Consider the following 12,661-nt stretch of genomic DNA (forward strand, 5'->3'; position numbering starts at 1 on the left):
CCCTTTACAATTGTCCTCACTGTTTCCTGCAGCATCAGCTTCCCCGTTTAAGGCATAATACCTACTAGCATCCCAGAGTCTTATGTGTTTCTTATCCTTAAAAATCTCTCCCTCACCCACATATCTCCTTCTAGCAACTAACTATCCCATTTCTTGAAAAGAAGTGACTCTACTCTTTTCACTGACTGTTCCTCCATATGCATTTGAAGATGCTCAATCAGGCTGTCATTCCACTGTTCCACTAAAACAGCTTTTGACAAGATCTCAACATTTTCACATTCAATGGTCAAGACTTAGTGTTCATTTTACTTTAGCACCATTTAACACAGTTGATTATTTCATGATTCTGCAGACATTTCACTTGCTTCTGAGATCTCCTCTTTCATGGGTCTTCTAATAACTTTATTTCTTCATTCTTCTCTATGGGTACCTTCTCATTTTTCCTATCACTTAATCCTGGTGATCACTAGAACTCAGTTATTAGAATGCTTCTCTTTTGTATTCATACTTACTCCCTAGACAGTCTCATCTGGTCTGAATGTTCTATCTAAGAGCAAATTCACTTCTACTTGCAAAATATATCTAGAATCTGAACATGTCTAAACATATCTACAGCTGTTACTGAGTTAGTTATTGCTATCTCTTATTTAAATGAGTACACTATCTTTCTAAGTGGTCTCTATGTAATGATTGCTCTGTTTCTACTATCTATGTAGCAAAGTCGTTCCTATAGAAGTAAGTTAGATCATATTAGCTCTCTACTCAAAATTCATCAATAGCTTCCCATATTCTTTAGGAGAAAAAGAAAAAACTTCTTATTTTCCCTACACCATTTGCCCCCACCCTGCCCTAGTATTTCTCAGACCTCATGCTCTCTTTCTCCCTGCTCACCCACCCTACTCAGGGTTCAGTGGGCTCCTAGATGTTCTCTGAACTTGACAAACACATTAGTGTCTCAAAACTGTTTCACTTGCTGTTTCTCATCCCTGAAACATGCTTTTTCTAAATATCCAAGTGTCCCTTTTCTGATTCCTGCAGAGCTCACTCAAATGTCACTTATGAGAGGTTTTCCTGATCAATCTATTTAGAGTCCACTGATCAATCTGTTTAGACTAGGACCCACCCACCCCTACCCTGCTTTGCCCATCTTAGCATTCATTGATCACCACCATTCATATTATATAAACAAACACACAAACACCCATTTGCTTATTCATTTATTGGGTATTGCCCACTTCTAGAATATAAAGTTCTTGGTATAGAAAATTGGGCTCTCATTTATTCACTTGCTCTCATTGTTTCAAGCAGATTTTCTAGAACAATGTTTGGCACGTAACAGCTGCTCAGTGGGTATTTATAGGGCAATAGAATAAATTGCTCATAGGAAGATCAGACACCATTTAAATGAGTAGCCTAATAAAAGCAAGTCACAATTTAAAAAAATAACATGCAAAAGTAAAAATTATTGTAATTTTATTTGTATTGGGCTAATTCATATATTTCTAATCTTACTGAGAGATATATAAGTATTGATGATACATTATATTTTCCTTCAAATCCACTTCTTAGTTTAAAGTTAGATATCAATCATTCCCCCCCCATATCAGTCTTAATTTATAAGTTATCTCAATGTCAGTAATTTGTTTTAAGTATATGAAAGTATATCAAGACAATGGCTGAATATCACATACCAAATTCTGTAAGGGCTGAAGGTAGGAGATAGATGCCAGAGGGTTAGGATGGAAGGAAGTACAAGAAGGGCCTAAAATTACATGTTCTCCAAATGTGGTTGTCATTAACCCTCAAAGTGATTCCATGGGTCTCATTAAGTACTTTTGATTTTACTGATAGTAAAGGAAGGGAAACAACAAAAGAAAAGTCTATATATTAGAGATAAAAAGAGAGGTAGAGAGGACTTTGGTCATCCTTATCTCCCTTGAAGGCAATTTATAATGCATGAACTTCAATTTAAGTGTGAAGAAGCTAAAAAAAAATTGCCTAGCTCAGCTCACACTGCTCAACGTGTTTACATTCAAAGTGTCTGAAAAACATATGGTGATGTGTTTTCCCCATCCTTCTAATGATTTGAGATTGTAGAGGGCTAACATGATTGGCTGGAATCTGGATGTGTATCTCTTCTTTTACATACTTGTCATGAAAGAAATGATACAACCCAATTCAGAGTCCTCTTATAGGTACAGCCAACTCCTGAGAGTTGTTATATTGATTTCTTAAAGGATCAAGAAGTGACCATCATAAGAAAATAATAAGCAGCATTCCCACTTACAGCAATGTAGAGGAAAATGCTGGCATTGAGGGAAGCTTATCCTTGCCTTTGTCATCATCAATACATTTTCTGTGAGTAAGCCTCTGATCATGTTCTCCAAAGTGTGCTGTGTGAAGACCAGTAGCTCTGTAACAGCATCTAGTGGCATTAATATGTTTCTCAATTTTTATTTTAATTAAGATAAGAGAGAGAAAAAGAACAGTAGTGGGAGAGAATATGATAGAGAAGCACGGTTATTGTCTATCATAAGTGATACATACACACCAAGAGGGAATTTTAACAGAATTCTAAAAAAAGGGAGAAGAGAACATATAGGATATTTGTAAGATAATGGATAATGGAAAATGATGTATAATCATCAAAATGGACTCTGCTAGAGTCTATACCTTAGATTATTAAAATATAGCTTCTCATTTCTTCCACAGATAAATGTTTACTTGGACAAATAGCTGCACTAATAGTGAATACACCTTTTCATCTAACTGTGCCACTCCTTCAGCTACACGTGCCTTTGTGACTAAATTAGATCATATGTGATGTCTGCAGAGATAGGAGTGGAAATCAAGATCCTTTCCCATTTAAGAATAATCTCCTCATCCTCGGCTTGTGCACCTTTTCTTTCTCAATTGATACAAGGCATTCAGTGTGATGATCTAGTGTCTACCATGCAAATAATGACAATGCCTTAAGACATCATAAGTTGCAGCACGGGAGGTACCTCTTCCTCTAAATGATCACATGAAGCACACTTACTTTACACTACCGCTTGCCTCAGGGATTTTTAAGAGAAAAATACATTTAAAAATACTATTTGAATCACTGAATTTTGAGTCTCTGTTACAATACATTAGATGAATACCAAAATCATTATGTAGAAATGTGGAAATGCCATTTAAATCCCAAACTTCAGGGCATTAGCTTAGTTGGAGGGAGGAAGGTGCAAATAAAAAATACTTTAGGGTAGATAACTGAGGTCCTTGTTATGCCACTACCTGTGACAATTTGGAAAGTAGGCTATGGGCCTGGATATACTTTGCTAGAGAAAAATGTTAAACAAAGCCCAACTATTGGTAATCCTTGCTATTTTTTAGAAAGATTTACAAAAATAAGAACTCAAATAAGACGGATCATTTTGCAAGATGAAGAAAAAGTGAATAGAACTTTATTAAGAGAGGCTATCTTTTTCTGATTTATTTGTTAGTTCTATAATTTAAATTGATAGAAGATTAAAAAATTTTTGAGGCTTAACAGGGTACAATGAAGTTAATTGCTTCTGTATTTCAATAGCAAGAGATACTATGTGTTGCTCAAAGATCTCGTCACATTTTCCCATTGGACTTTGCTATCATATTATATGATCTCTAAAGCAATCCTTAGACCTCCAAACATACACCAGCAGGAATAATGCTGCAAAAATTGTAAAGTTTCCAAGAAGGGCATACTATACTCTACTGGATTCAGATGTGGGCACGGAAAAGTCCATTTTTCCACTGGGATAAAGAAGATTCTTTTAGGATATCTGGCTTAACTCCCAGAAAACAGAACAGAGGTTGCAGATGCACATATCAAAAAACAAAACATTTCACTGCTGTTTCTAGGTGCCTTTATCTCTTCTTGTGAAGATTTTGTAACTGTTATTGCCCACTGAGTCTTAAGTGTTTTCTTCTGTTTTTTTTTTTTTGTTTTTTTTTTTTGTTTTTTTTTTTTTAATGATACTTTCTATTGCAGTTATTCTGTTCCTTTTTGACCACTTTATATTGTGTATTCTGTATGGGGAAGAAGGTTGAGGGTAAGAAAGATAATGTATCATTTTTCAGGTTGCCAAATTGTAAAGAACTACATCAAGACTTAATGTAGAGATCTGCATATTTTCCAGAGATCATGGATTTTGAACTGGTTGCAGTAATTGGAATGAAACTTAGATTTTCTTTGTTGAAAAGAAAGTAGGTATTTTTTTTTTTAATAGAAAGAAGGATATTCACTCACATGTGGATGAGTAGAGCACTGGGCTATAGAAGACTTCTCATTGTTTCCTTTTACAATCCATTTGTCCCTTATTCTGTAAGAGATACAGATCAGCTCAAGACTACACTTTCTAATCACCTTTCCCTTTGAGTGTATCCATGTGCAGAGTGATGTTATGTTTTTGGAGTGGCTGGGGCTGGTTGTTCCTTTCCTTGTTCAGTGCTTCCTTCAGGATCTCTTGTAAGGCAGGCCTGGTGGTGACAAAATCTCTCAGCAGTTGTTTCTCAGTAAAGGATTTTATGTCTCCTTTGCTTATGAAGCTTAGTTTGGCTGGATATGAAATTCTGGGTTAAAAATTCTTTAAGTATGTTAAATATTGGCCCTCACTCTCTTTTGGCTTGTAGGGTTTCTAGCAAGAGATGTACTGTGAATCTGATGACTATGTGTCTGGGGTTGCTTTTCTTGAGGAGTATCTTTGCGGCATTTTCTGTATTTCCTTAACTTGCATGTTGGACTGTCTTGCTAAGTTGGGTAAGTTCTTCTGGATGATATCCCGAAGGATGTTTTCCAACTTGGTATTATTCTCCCAGTCACTTTCAGGTACACCAATCAAACATAATCACATATTTTGTGGGGGCTGTGTTCATTTCTTTTCACTCTTTTTTCTCTAACTTGTTTTCTTGCTTTATTTCATTGAGTTGATCTTCAATCTCTGATATTCTTTTCTCCTCTTGATTGATTCAGCTATTATGCAAGGGTAAAGGGATAGATGCAACAAGTAAAGCTAACAATCCTAAATATATATACACCCAATACAGGATTGCACAGATACATAAAGCACGTTCTTAAAGACCTACAACGAGGCTTAGACTCCCACACAATAATACTGGGAGACTTTAACACCCAACTGTCAATATTAGACAGATCAATGAGACAGAAAATTAACAAGGATATTCAGGACTTGAGCTCAGAACTGGACCAAGCAGACCTAATAGACATCTGCAGAATTCTCCATGCCAAGTCAACAGAATATACATTATTCTAGGTACCACCTTGCTCTTATTCTGAAATTGACCACATAATTGGAAGGAAAACACTCCATAGCAAGAATGGAAATCCTAACAGTTTCTCAGGCCACAGTGCAATCAAATTAGAACTCAAGATTAAGAAACTCACTCAAAACTGCACAACTACATGGAAACTGAATAACCAGCTCCTGAATGACTACTGAATAAATAATGAAATGAAGGCAGAAATAAAGATGGTCTTTGATACCAATGAGAACGAAGACACAATATACCAGAATCTCTGAGACACATTTAAAGCAGTGTGTTGAGGGAAATTTATAGCATGAAATGACCATAAAAGAAATGAGGAAAGATCTAAAAACTGACATCCTGACGTCACAATTAAAAGAACTAGAGGAGCAACAAGAACAAACAAATTCAAAACCTAGTAGAAGATAAGAAACAACTAAGATTAGAACAGAACTGAAGGAGATAGAAACATAAAAAACATCTTTAAAAAATTTAATGAATCCAAGAGCGATTTTTTTGAATAGATCAACAAAATCAACCAGCAGCCAGACTAATAAAGAAGAAAAGAGAGAAGAATCAAATAGATGCAATAAAAGATGATAAGAGGGATATTACCAGTGATCCCGTAGAAATATAAACTACCATCAAAGAATACTATAAACACCTCTATGGAAATAAAACCAAAAATCTACAAGAAATTGATAAATTCCTAAACACTTAACACCCTCCCAAGACAAAACCAGGAAGAAGTTGAATCTGTGAATAGACCAAAAACAAGTTCTGAAATTGAGGCAGCAATTAATAGCCTACCAACCAAAAAAAGTCTAGGACCAGATGGGTTCACAGCCAAATTCTACCAGGGTTACAAATAGGACATGGTACCATTGCTTCTGAAACTATTCCAAGCAACAGAAAAGGAGGGAATCCTCTTTAACTCATTTTACGATACCAACATCATCTGGATACCAAATCCTGGCAGACACACAACAGAAAAAGAAGATCTCAGGACAATATCCATGATGAACATCGATGTAAAAATCCTCAATAAAATACTGGCAAACCAAATCCAACAGCATATCAAAAAGCTTATCCATCATGATCAAGTTGGCTTTATCCCTCAGATGCAAGGCTGGTTCAACGTATGCAAATCCATAAAAGTAATCTATCACATAAACAGAACAAAGACAAAAACCACATGATTATCTCAATAGTTTCAGACATGGCCTTTGACAAAATTCAATAGACCTTTATGCCAAAAACTCTCAATAAAATAGGTATTGATGGAACATATCTCATAATAATAATAATAAGAGCTATTTATGAGAAACCCACAGCTAATACCATGCTGAATAGGCAAAACTGGAAGCATTCCCTTTCAAGGCTAGCACAAGACAAGGATGCCCTCTCTCACCACTCCTATTGAACACAGTATTAAAAGTTCTTACCAGGACAATCTGGTAACAAAAAGGAATAAAGGGTACCCAATTAGGAAAAGAGGAATTCAAATTGTCTCTATTTCTGATGACATCATTGTATATTTAGAAGACCCCACTGTCTCAGCCCAAAATCTCCTTAAGGTGATAAGCAGCTTCAGCAAAGTTTCAGGATACAAAATCAATGTGCAAAAATCACAAGCATTCCTATACACCAATAGCAGACAAAGAGTCAAATCATGCGTGAACCCCCATTCACCATTGCTACAAAGAGAATAAAATACCTAGGAAAGCAACTAACAAGGGATGTGAAGGACCTCTTCAAGAAGAACTACAAACCACTGTTCAAATGAGAGAGGATACAACCAGATGGAAAAACATTCCACGCTCATGGTTAGGAAGAATGCCATACTGCCCAAAGTAATTTATAGATTCTGTGCTATCTCCATCAAGCTACCATTGACTTTCTTCACAGAATTGGGAAAAAAAAACACCTTAAATTTCATTTTATGCAGGGACCAAAAAAGAGCCTGCATACCCAAGACAATCCTAAGGAAAAAAAAAAAAAAAAGCTGGAGACATCATACTACCTGACTTCAACCTATACTACAAGGCTACAGTAATCAAAACAGCATGGTACTTGTACTAAAATAGAGATATAGACAAATGGAACAGAATGATGTCCTCAGAAGTAACGTCACCCATCTTCAACCATGTGATCCTTTGACAAACCTGACAAAAACAAGCAATGGGGAAAGTATTTCCTATTTAATAAATGACATGATATTGGGAAAACTAGCTAGCCATATGCAAAAAGCTGAAACTGAATCCCTTCCTTATATCTTATACAAAAATTAACTAAAGATAGATTAAAGATTTAAATGTAAGACTAGAATCACAAAAACCCTAGAAGAAAACCTAGGCAATACCATTCAGGACATAGGCATGAGCAAGGACTTCTTCATGTCTAAAACACCAAAAGCAATGGCAACACAAGAAAAAAACAACACCATCAAAAAGTGGGTGAAGGATATGAACAGACAATTCTCAAAAGAAGGCATTTATGCAGCCAACAAACATATGAAAAAAAGCACATCATCACTCACCATTAGAGAAATGCAACTCAAAACCACACTGAGATACCATCTCATGCCAGTTAGAATGGCAATCACTAAAAAATCAGGAGACAACAGATGCTGAAAAGGATATGGAGAAATAGGAATGCTTTTACACTGTTGATGGGAGTGTAAATTACTTCAACCATTGTGGAAGACAGTGTGACAATTCCTCAAGGATCTAGAAATACAAATACCATTTGACCCAGCAATCCCATTACTGGGTATATACCTGAAGGATTATAAGTTATTCTATCATAAAGACACATGTACATGTATGTTTATTCAGCACTATTCACAATAGCAAAGACTTGGAACTAACCCAATTCCCATCAATGATAGACTGGATAAAGAAAATATAGCACATATACATCATGGAATACTATGCAGCCATAAAAAAGGATGAGCTCATGTCCTTTGTAAGAACATGGACAAAGCTGGAAACTATCATACTCGGCAACCTGACACAGAACAGAAAACCAGACACTGCATGTTCTCACTCATAAGTGGGAGCTGAACAATGAGAACACAGGGACACAGAGAAAGGAACATCACACAGTGGGGCCTGTCTGGGTTGGGGGTCCACAGGGGGACTGTGAGGGGTTGGGGGGCTAGAGGATGGATAGCATTAGAAGAAATACCTAATGTAGATGATAGGGTTATGAATGCAGCAAACCACCATGGCACATGTGTACCTATGTTACAAAACTGCATGTTCTGCACATGTACCTCAGAACCTGCAGTATAATTTTTTAAAAGTTATGTATTATTCTCTTGTTGACTCTTGCCTCCTTTACTCCACTTATTTTATGTATTAATCTGCTGTTGACTACTGCCTTTTTTACTTATTTACACATTAATTCATTTCATTATGTTTAGTGTTTAAGATATAGAAGTCAAAAAGCCAATATGGTGTGTAGAATTTTATTAATAATTAGATATATTTTGAGTCAATGCAGCTAACATGATATATCTTAATTTTATGTATGTGTCATTTCCTAAAAAATTATATCTGCTATAACCACCAAAGTAATTAAATTCCAAATCACTGATAATTGCCATAATTTTAATTAACACCTCCATAATTATAACAGTGTGTTTAGAAACCTTAATAACTATATTTCTAGAATATAAAATAGAATATTAGTGAATTAAAAAATAACTAGGTTGTATTTATATAGAATTCATTTGTCCACATTTATTCCTATTTAAACATGATTAAAGAACATGATAAATGAAACAAATGTAATAAAAATAATAGCTTTCTGAAATAAAGAGAAGTACCAAACCGACTTTTTCTAGTCAATGTCACATATTTTAAAATGTTATTGCTTTACTCCACATATTTATGGTATAAATATGATCTTTTGATATACATGGTAAAATGGTTACTATAATCAAGCCAATTAATTTATGTTAAAAATAATAGAAAACAACATTATAAAAATCACACGGGAAGGATATATAACTATCCAAATATTCTTACCATTTAAGGGGATATTCTTAAATTTTCTTCTTATCAGCATTTACACTGAAACCTTATTATACTGCACATTTACATTATATCGATAGAGATATTAGGCAAAGGTAAATTTTCAGCCAGGTTCCTATCCTCAAATTGTAAATTGGTAGTGCCTTGAATTCTATATCCACTTACACGTCGATCAAATTCTTCCATTAAGTTTCATAAAGCTCCATGAAAATGCTAATTAGAAAACATTAAAGCTACTCTGTAGATAAATGAGTGTAACATGCATGTAGATATATCAGCTCTTACCACCAACAACAATTCCCTCTTAATGTCATTCAGGGTATTCACTAAACACTGCTAGATTGAAGGAATGGGAAACTTCACCAAATAGCTCAAGACTCCACAACTTCCATCCACATCTCATTACTGTTCTATTAGCTGCTAATTCTGATGGTTATCCTAAATATTCCCCTGAAGGAGAACATCTGTTTTTTCCAGTACTGAAGGTGAACTTAACCAACAGTTCAACTTTATGTCTATGGTGGGAACCCTATACCTATGGAATGATGCTCATGTTGGAAAACCTATTTGAAAATAGGTTTTTAAGGTGATTTTCATTTGTCTATTCCTTCTAGAGAGAGGAACCCTATACCTATGGAATGATGCTCATGTTGGAAAACCTATTTGAAAATAGGTTTTTAAGGTGATTTTCATTTGTCTATTCCTTCTAGAGAAAATCCTTCCTTCCCATAGCAACTAGCTGCATGTGTCTCTCCCTCCTTTACCTATCCCAACACATGCTTTCGTTTTCATTATCCCTAACTATACAAAGTAATAGTATAATGACCGTAAGGCTTAGTAGCTACATATAGATACATTCAGGCAATTTTGAAAAACATTAAACCTGAAATAAATGGGGCTGGAAAAGCCTTCATGAAAATTACAATCTAATAGGAAAGCCAACAAACAAGTGTTAAGGAGTTATTCATTCAGTTTTTGTTGTTGCTGTTCATCATATATGAACACCCTAAAAATAAGTAGGAATTACCTGGGTAAAATGAAATAAAGAAGCCTTACAGGCAGGGGGTCAGCACCAGCCAAGGCCCGGAGGCAAGAAAAAGTGTGCCCTCAGCAGCTACTTTGCTAGAGTGGCTGCATATTAGTATTAGAGAGACAGAGGCCCCATATTCAATCTCGAGACAAATATAGGTATCAGATCTTGAAGGACTTTGTCTTAACATGGGAAGCAGTTTGGATTTTATATTAGGAGCCACTGAAGACAATGAAGGATTAAAGAGGGAAGCATGATTATGTTTTTGCTTAAACGGGTCACTCTTCGGGTGGTGTCTTTCTTTTTTGCTGCTGTATCATCAGCACCTGGCACATTATTCAACACATGATAGATGCTCTACAAATGTTTAATGTATAAATAAATGGAGAAACAAGTCACTGTTGTATGAATAACTTCCACAATTGATCTCTGCCTTGTCTTTTTAGACCTGTATTTCCTTTGTATCCATGAACTTTGGCTTTTTAAAATTAAAATGTGAGAATCTTGACATATTAAGTGATTTGTGAACACAAGTTATAATATCTCAAGTCATTAGATGCTACATTCAGGATCCATACTTTAAACTGCTAAATGTAATTTTTTTACAACTTTGCAGGATAATTCTGGGCTAACTTCAATCAGCAATTCAAGAGCATTTTGAAAGATTTGTAAAATCTGATATTTTGGAGGCCCAAACTCAAATGCATAGTTTATTGAGAAGCAGGATTTGCTTAATTATCTTTTTTCCAAAATTTTAATAACATCCGTAGTGAAAGATAGAACCTACATCCATTAAATGCTAATTCCTAATTGATTTAAATCTTTCCTACTCCCTTACCCCTTTACTATCTGATTTCCAGAGTCAAAACTTTTAAAATGAGAAGGGGCCTAAAACAACAAATTAAGTCATCTGTCTCTTTAACATTCTTCTACCTCTTCTCCCCTCCAAGAAACAACAAAAACCATAAAAATATATATTTAATACTTCTATGGCACTTAGTACACACCAAATACTGCTAAGAGCTTTACATAATAACCTTTTTTATTTATTTGCTACAATGTTTGAGTAATGGTATTAGCCCAAGAGCAGAAGAGAAAATTTATTTTTAGCTAATTAAGTTACTTGTCTTAAATGAATCCAGCTTTGCCATTCATCCAGTCCATTCATTATATGCATCCAAAATAGTCTTTCTCATGTTTATTTGCATAAAACCAGACAAAAAATGGGTAACTATTTACAGTATGGTCTTGAGCTGATTGTGATTAGGAATATTAGATGAGCTGTGAGCTCCCCTCTCTATTTTCCTGTCCTGCTCTTCACAGCTACCATCTAGAACAAGGACCTGCCCCAAGCACACATGCTTCTCAACACCCTCTCAATCCCTTTCAATTTTTTCCTCCTCTGGGAAGCTTTCTGAGATACTCAGTAACCCTATAAAGCTATACATTACCCAAAAATATCACGGTGTTGTTGAAACCCCATCTTTCTATGTGTTATAATTTGCTTGTCTGTCTTCTCTACTAAAATGTGATTTTCATGAGGTCAGGGCTATTTGCATCATCATTGTATTCCCAGGGGGCAACCTAGTGCCTGACACCTAGTAAATGGAATACTGGCCAAATGAATAAACTGAAGTCTTGGAACTGCAGTGCTTTACATTCATTCCAACTCTAAAGTGCTACCTTTTTTTTACATTTTTTTATTTTATTTTTATTGCATTTTAGGTTTTGGGGTACATGTGCAGAACATGCAAGACATTTGCATAGGTACACACATGGCAGTGTGTTTTGCTGCCTTCCTCCCCTTCACCCACATTTGGCATTTCTCCCCAGGCTATCCCTCCCCAGCTCCCCCATCCCGTCCCTCCCCTATTCCCCCCAATAGACCCAGTGTTTAGTACTCCCTTCCCTGTGTCCATGTGTTCTCATTTTTCGTCACCCACCTATGAGTGAGAATATGCGATATTTCATTCTCTGTTCTTGTGTCAGTTTGCTGAGAATGATGTTCTCCAGATTCATCCATGTCCCTACAAATGACACGAACTCATCATTTTTGATTGCTGCATAATATTCCATGGTGTATATGTGCCACATTTTCCCAATCCAGTCTGCAATCGTCATCCAACAATTCACTGCATCACCATTAATTACCACCCAGCCCTTCCTGTGAACTCTCCCTTTCACTACCCCTTCTATTTTGGGACCCTCATGCTATCTTATGACACTGATCAAACACCTTAGCATTCAGTTCTATTTGGAACAAGCTAGGCAATTTCCGTTACCCCTTTCCTTGACTTTTCCG

The 12,661-nt window shown here is 35.7% G+C and overlaps 1 protein-coding gene and 1 long non-coding RNA gene across 15 annotated transcripts in view; one reads left to right on the forward strand and one right to left on the reverse strand.

The window, feature by feature from the left end:
- Positions 1 to 12,661, forward strand: part of LOC103792483 (uncharacterized) — a 576,568-nt gene that overhangs the window by 412,742 nt on the left and 151,165 nt on the right. The window lies entirely within an intron of this gene.
- The window catches only part of KHDRBS2 (KH RNA binding domain containing, signal transduction associated 2), a 656,950-nt gene that overhangs the window by 64,668 nt on the left and 579,621 nt on the right, over positions 1 to 12,661 (reverse strand). The window lies entirely within an intron of this gene.

Source organism: Callithrix jacchus, chromosome 4 (assembly GCF_049354715.1).
Source record: "Callithrix jacchus isolate 240 chromosome 4, calJac240_pri, whole genome shotgun sequence".
Classification (NCBI taxonomy): domain Eukaryota; kingdom Metazoa; phylum Chordata; class Mammalia; order Primates; family Cebidae; genus Callithrix; species Callithrix jacchus.